The following is an 8,608-nucleotide window of genomic DNA, read 5'->3' on the forward strand; positions in this document are numbered from 1 at the left end:
AAAATAAACCTTGGGAGAAACCAGACTCAGTTCTCCTCTGGCCTATTAACACACAGTGGAGGATTATTATTCTGGCAACCTTACAGGTCAGAAACCATATTAGATCGGAATATTCAAAATTTCAGGGTATCACGCAAGAGATGGGTTTATTTAGGATGGGGAGTTAATTACACAAGAGTATGATCGGAATTATTGCGCCGGAGACGGGTTTTTTGAGCATGACGTGCCGGTGAGGCAAATTCAGAGGAGACACCAATGGACACGGCTCGGCAGACAATCCAGGATGAGCTGGTCATGTCCAGGTGCAGGTCCACCATCCGATCCAGACACGAGAGACTAACATTAGCGTAGATGCAACTCTATTTATGATGTAACGAGTACATCAGGTGTTATTGGAAGTGTTCCTGGTTCAGGCTAACCTAGTTAATGCAGCCTGACCCTTCTCTAACCCTATCCCCATTGGGCTTCTCTAACTATCCCCATTGGGCTTCTCTAACCCTATCCCCATTGGGCTTCTCTAACCCTATCCCCATTGGGCTTCTCTAACCCTATCCCCATTGGGCTTCTCTAACCCTATCCCCGTTGGGCTTCTCTAACCCTATCCCCGTTGGGCTTATCTAACCCTATCCCCATTGGGCTTCTCTAACCCTATCCCCATTGGGCTTCTCTAACCCTATCCCCATTGGGCTTCTCTAACCCTATCCCCATTGGGCTTCTCTAACCCTATCCCCATTGGGCTTCTCTAACCCTATCCCCATTGGGCTTCTCTAACCCTATCCCCATTGGGCTTCTCTAACCCTATCCCCATTGGGCTTCTCTAACCCTATCCCCATTGGGCTTCTCTAACCCTATCCCCATTGGGCTTCTCTAACCCTATCCCCATTGGGCTTCTCTAACCCTATCCCCATTGGGCTTCTCTAACCCTATCCCCATTGGGCTTCTCTAACCCTATCCCCATTGGGCTTCTCTCACGCTCCCCATTGGGCTTCTCTAACCCAATCCCCATTGGGCTTCTCTAACCCTATCCCCATTGGGCTTCTCTAACCCTATCCCCATTGGGCTTCTCTAACCCTATCCCCATTGGGCTTCTCTAACCCTATCCCCATTGGGCTTCTCTAACCCTATCCCCATTGGGCTTCTCTAACCCTATCCCCATTGGGCTTCTCTAACGCTCCCCATTGGGCTTCTCTTACGATCCCCAGTTGTGTTTAGAAACGACTATCGTGAACAGCAGCCGAGAGTCCTCATCTTGAAAAATGTCTGCCACAAGACACAGAGGGAAATCATCATGAGTAACTCAATGTCGTCAAGCGGAAGAGCTTTCAGAGCACAAGAGATTGCCATGAAATGACAAGACTGCCACAACACTACAACTCTCTCACACATAAGCAGATAATCAGATTCAGCAGATCTCTATGTACCGTTATTTGAGTGCGTTATACAGGACAAAATCCCTCTATGCCACAAACAAAGTGCATCTATCATCATAAAAGTGCATCCATCCATCATAAATGTGCATCTATCCTTTATAAATGTGCATCTGTCCTTTATAAATGTGCATCTATCCTTTATAAATGTGCATCTATCAATCATAAAAGTCCATCTATCCATCATAAGTGCATCTATCCATCATAAATGTCCATCTATCCATCATAAAGTGCATCTATCCATCATAAGTGAATCTATCCATCATAAATGTGCATCTATCCATCATAAATGTGCATCTATCCATCATAAATGTGCATCTATCCATCATAAATGTCCATCTATCTATCATAAAGTGCATCTATCCATCATAAGTGAATCTATCCATCATAAATGTGCATCTACCCATCATAAATGTGCATCTATCCTTTATAAATGTGCATCTATCAATCATAAAAGTCCATCTATCCATCATAAGTGCATCTATCCATCATAAAGTGCATCTATCCATCATAAATGTGCATCTATCCATCATAAATGTGCATCTATCCATCATAAATGTCCATCTATCCATCATAAAGTGCATCTATCCATCATAAAAATGCTCAACACGGCTCCGAGGGTTAATAAAGGTTAATCAAGTTAAGCACAGAAGCCAGTCCGTCGGAAGCTAGATATTTTACTTTATAACGTGTTAAATATGGATATTTTTCTCACACAAATGCATGGCTTTGCTTCAGAAGGCTTTTATTAACCCCCAGAGCTGTGTGGAGCAGTTTTATAATGGATGGATGCACTTCTTTGGGCTTCAAATTTCGGGGTGCCATTCACTGCCATTATAAAGCTTGGAATAGCCAGGACATGTATTAATATAACTCTGATCTAGGATGAGTTTAGGGAGAGGTTAATTTTTATTTTTGGGTGAACTATCCCTTTAAGAATAAGAGCAGGTACATGAATAGAGTCGTGTTGATTTCATGTGACTTTAAGGCCTAGTCCACACGTACACAGGTATTTTTATTACCGGAGTTTTTCCTCCTCCGTTTTAAAAAACAATCGCGTCCACACAAGCACGGTTTTAAAAAACAATCTGTCCACATGAGAACGCAAAACTACGCTATGATTGGCTGCCTGATTTCCACATGGGTCCCATTCACTGCACCGATGCACATTGCACTGACTGAGGGATGCCATGGGCTCAAGTGAAACCCTTCTACAAGTTCCTTTGCTTTGGACTTTGTGACAGGTAACTGTATACACAGGTGCAGGACCGAAGTGGACTGTAATAGCTTCACACACTTGCTTTACTATTTTGTATTATTGCATTCTGGCGCCTTTGTTCGGCAATACAATGAAATAACTGAACGTGTATCTGTAGGATATACATGTGATAAGCGCTGTTAGTGGAGTCCACCGCATAGAATCGACTCACGTAAATCAAAAGGGGAGGTGGAAAATCTGATATCAAACAAAGGAGAGAACGGCGCGCACTTCAATTTAAAAAGCCGAAATCTCCGGTTTCACCATCTACACGACAACGGAGTTTCTAAAAATAATCACCCTGGCCGGAGTTTTCAAAAAAGTCCAGTTTTAGTAACCGGATACAGCGTTTGCGTGTGGACGAACAGCCAAACCGTGTAGAAAAAGCTGCGGTTTTGAAAATACCCGTGTTCGTGTGGACAGGGCCTAACACGCGTGTTCCTGATCTGCACACTGATGAGAGACAGGCGTGTGCAATCAATCCCAGAGTAATGACCAGCAGATGGTTTGTGGTGCGCCGGCAGATTTGACTTATTACGAGGGTCCTTGATGTGTTTAACTGAACAGCCTGTTCACATATCCCTCGAGACCATCAGACAGACTCGTGCCAGCCGCTTCACCGTAAGCAATCAAGTGCTTCAGAAAACAACCTTACATCAACCAACAAGAAAGATCTGAGTATGGCAAATCTGAAATCTGCATCCCACATTTGAACTCCTTTTGTGTTGGTTGGTTGTAAATAGCAGCAGGCTGTTGTTACAGAATTTACAGCAGCCCCAAAAAGTATTTAAACACGTTTGGACACTTAAGTCACATTTAAAAATTGCATTAGATATAAAACATGAAGCCAAGTGGCATCTGGAGCTGTTCTCAGAACTAACATATTTACTCAATTACTCAATTATTTTAACCAGCTGTCCTCTTCTAGTGGATGTATGACGTCAGTCAAATTTAACATCATCCATGTTTGACAACCAGAAAATGTCCAGATAAAATCCAGTCGAATTGCTATTTTGAGATCTAATGCAAAAGCATGCACACATTGTGAATGTCAAATTCTTTTAGAGGCCACTATGGAGTTTTTTGCCTATAAATAATTTTACCAAATGCTCCACTGAAGCTCGAGATGATCATTAGTCCATGTAGAGACACGTCAAACATTGAGACAATCTATAAGGAAAGAATGAGGAATGGAAGGATTTTCTCTAGTGGACCCACAGTACATTTTGCGCAAATTTAATATGCAATTCCACTGTTATGCTGATGATACACAGCTCTACCTTTCGACCAAACCCTCGTCCACTCTCCCACCTACCACTATTACGGACTGCATATCCGAAATAAAAACCTGGTTTACAAAAAACCTTCTTAAATTAAATAGTAATAAAACTGAGGTTATACTCATTGGTACTAAATCCACTTTATCGAAAACCAACAGTTCTTCTCTCACTATTGATAACTCCCCAGTTTCAGCCTCCCCCAGGTAAAGAGTCCGGGTGTCACCCTTGATAGCACATTATCTTTTCATTCTCACATCAATAACAATACACGGTCTGCCTACTTCCATCTACGAAACATTAATCGCCTGCGCCCCTCCCTTACTCCCCACACCACAGCTGGCCTTGTCTTTAGTCTTGTCACTTCACGTTTGGACGACTGCAACTCTCTCCTTTTCGGTCTCCCTCAAAAATCCCTTCATAAACTTCAATTGGTCCAGAATGCAGCTGGCCGCATAATAACCAGAACCCCCTCTATTCACCACATCACTCCGGTTCTCCAACAGCTTCACTGGCTCCTGGTCCAATTCTGTATTCAATTCAAAATTCTTCTCTTAACATGCAAAGCCATCCACAGCCTATCACCCCCATATTTGTCTCATCTTCTTCAGGTTCAAACCCCTTCCCGCTCTCTTAGATCTTCTTCCTCCACACTTGTTTATTCCCCCTGTCCGTCTCACTACTATGGGGACTTTGGAATTCACTACCACCGTAACTCAGAAACATTGATTCATTCTCTCACTTCAAATCGCAACGCAAAACATATCTGTTTAAAATTGCTTATAATATTTAATGTCACATGTTTTTTAGTTGTTCTTTTTTATCTACGTATTTTATATTTTTATTTATATCTTTACTGTTTTTTAAATGTATTATTGTATCTTTGTACGGTGTCCTTGAGTGCCAAGAAAGGCGCCTTTAAATAAAATGTATTATTGCATTAAAACAACCTGCTGGTAATTACATCAAGCGGAGGTCATGTATTTAAAGAGTATGAGAGTGTGGTATGATCAGATAAAGACTGGAATGAGACTCCTGAAATAAATATGCAATCGAAAACAGGAGGCGTTTAACAGTGAAGTCAGGAGTGTCTTGGCAAAGCTGGTATTGCGAGTAGGTGGAGAACTCTAGCTGAGAATGCAATCCCAGAATGCTTTGCTCCTCCTCCTGCACACATACCAGAATACCTCAGTATTACATCACAGCCAGCTGCGTGGCTGACATTAGGTCAGCGGTTTGATGAACTTCTCACATCAGGTGAGATCAAACTGCTCATTGATCAACCTGACAGATAGATCAGTTTTATTAGAAATCTTCTAATACACAATCCGAAACTAGCCACGAATCACGATCCTTTACGGGAATGAACGTACTGCACGAGACACACACACACACACACACACACACACACACACACACACAAACACACACACACACACACCATCTTAAAGGGGAGGAAAAACTCAATGTGAATCACCTTTGCTCTGTTTAAAGACATATTACATTTTGAATCTGAAATGACACCCACTACAGAGAGGACGGAAAAATACATATTTAATTTTGCTTTTAATTGCCGTTTATGGCCCCGAGTGCATTGTCATGGTTCTAATGGTTATTGTCTTTCTGGACTTCACTACACACAAAACATCTGATGCACTATAAAACTCTCTCTCTGTCTCTGTCTCTGTCTCTGTCTCTCTCTCTCTCTCTCTCTCTCTCTCTCTCTCTCTCTCTCTCTCTCTCTCTCTCTCTCTCTCTCTCTCACACACACACACACACACACACGCTCTCTCTCTCATGCACCATTCCCATGTACAGATGAGCGAAGGAGCAATGGATCATGGGTAATTCAGCCTTTGTGGATGCCAGAAGAGGAGCACTTGGGCTTTGCCTGATTTATTCACTGCCAGCGGCTGGCAGCAGATAATACATGACTTTCCCTTGTCATAAAATCTGCCTATAGCATTTACCTGATTGAAAATCAACCCATTAACTCATAAATAATGTCAATAATCTCATACGACGTAATCATTTGTGGCCAACAAATACATGAAATGTACCAAATACATTAAACGTACCTCCTGTCAGCCTCTAAAAATCGTCACCTACTAGCCAACAATGCCTGTGTGTGTGTGTGCGTGTGTGTGCGTTTGTGTGCGTTTGTGTGCGTTTGTGTGCGTTTGTGTGTGCGTGTGTAAATGTGTTTGAGAGAGTGTGTGTCTCAGACTCTAAAGACATTTAAGCCCCTTTCACACTGCGATTCCAGCAAATAAACGGATAACGCGACCCGGCATTTGTTCCCGGGCCGCTAGATTTGGTCCATTCACACTGCCAGCGAAATACCGTAATATGTGCGCTTTCACACACAACCCGTAACGGTCCCGGGTCGAGTTGACACGTGACATCCTGATGTGACGTATAACGGCGAGCGATCTCATTTTCAGCGCGGATAGTAAGGAGCTCCGTGGTCTCGACTTGTGTCCAGTTTGCGCTCATTTCTGCTTGTTTAATTTTAGTTTCTTTTGTATCCGAACACTCTCTGCGTTTAAAACACAGACGAGCTCTTCTGGCACTGCAGGGTTGTATTATTGAAAAAACAAGCTCTAGGAGTCGCACGAGAACTACGTACACGTTGCGGCATTAGTTTCGGCTTTTGTTCACACAGCGCTCGTCCCTAGGTCCCCGACCCGGGTTCAATTCGGTAATCAAACCCGGGACGTGGTTGCTTTCACACAGTGGTAATGTCATCACACTATCATTATCATCACTATCACTACCATCATCACTATCATCGCTATCACTATCATCGCTATCACTCTCATCACTATCACTATCATCACCATCATCACTATCACTACCATCATCACTATCACTACCATTATCACTATCATCACTATCACTATCATTGCTATCACTATCATCGCTATCACTATCATCGCTATCACTCTCATCACTATCACTATCATCACTATCATCACTGTCATCACTATCATCATTATCACTCTCATCACTATCATCACCATCATCACTATCACTATAATCGCTATCACTCTCATCACTATCATCACTGTCATCACCATCATCACTATCATTATCATCACTATCACTACCATCATCACTATCATCACTATCATCGCTATCACTATCATCGCTATCACTCTCGTCACTATCACTATCATCACCATCATCACTATCACTACCATCATCACTATCACTACCATTATCACTATCATCACTATCACTATCATCACTATCACTATCATTGTTATCACTATCATCGCTATCACTCTCATCAATATCATCACCATCATCACTATCACTATCATTATCACTATCTATATAATATATCTAATATATGAATTAGGTCTTATTTAATTCTATAAACTATAATACTGATCTGCCAACATTGTTGCTATATGATCAATTAAACTAAGCTGATAACATCACTGTTTTCTCCAGTACGGCTGTACAGCCAAATCTAATTTTGTCGCAATATTACCCTGTTTGACACTGTGAAGCTGCTTTGACACAATCGTGATTGTAAAAGCGCTATATAAATAAAGTTGATTGATTGATTGATTATCATTATCACTATCATCACTGTAATCACCATCATCACTATCACTATCATCACTATCATCACTATAACTTTCACTATATCACTATCATCACTATCACTATCATCAGCATCATCACTATCACTATCATCACTATCATCATAATCATTATCATCATTACCACTATCATCATTACCACTATCATCACTATCACTATCATCAGCATCATCACTATAACTATCATTATCATCACTATCATTATAATCACTATCATCATTACCACTATCATCATTACCACTATCATCACTATCACTATCATCAGCATCATCACTATCACTATCATTATCATCACTATCATTATAATCCCTATCATCATTACCACTATCATCATTACCACTATCATCACTATCACTATCATCATCACTCACTATCATCACTCACTATCATCACTATCACCACTATCATTATCATCACTATCACTATCATCAATATCACTATCATCACTATCACTACCATCACTATCATCACTATCACTATCATCACTATCATCACTATCACCCCCATCATCACTATCACTATCATCACTATCACCATCATCACCATTATCACCATCATCACTATCATCAATATTACTGTCATCACTATCATCACTATCATCACCATCATCACCATAATCACTATCACCCCCATCATCACTATCACCATCATCGCTATCACCATCATCACCATCATCACTATCATCACTGTCATCACTATCATCACTATTACTGTCATCACTATCATCACTATCATCACCATCATCACTATCACTATCATCACTATCACTACCATCATCACTATCATCACTATAACTTTCACTATCATCACTATCATCATCACTATCATCATCATCATCATCATCATCATCATCATCATCATCATCATCACCATCATCACTATCATCACTATCATCACCATCATCACCATCATCACCATAACTACTATCACTATCATCACTATCACCATCATCATCACCATCACTAATATCACTATCATCACTATCACCATCATCACTATCATCACCATCATCACCATCATCACCATAATCAC

The 8,608-nt window shown here is 41.1% G+C and overlaps 1 protein-coding gene across 1 annotated transcript in view; it reads right to left on the reverse strand.

The window, feature by feature from the left end:
* Positions 1-8,608, reverse strand: part of LOC137058286 (interleukin-1 receptor accessory protein-like 1-B) — an 89,266-nt gene that overhangs the window by 24,203 nt on the left and 56,455 nt on the right. The window lies entirely within an intron of this gene.

This window comes from Pseudorasbora parva, chromosome 22 (genome assembly GCF_024679245.1).
Source record: "Pseudorasbora parva isolate DD20220531a chromosome 22, ASM2467924v1, whole genome shotgun sequence".
Lineage (NCBI taxonomy): Eukaryota > Metazoa > Chordata > Actinopteri > Cypriniformes > Gobionidae > Pseudorasbora > Pseudorasbora parva.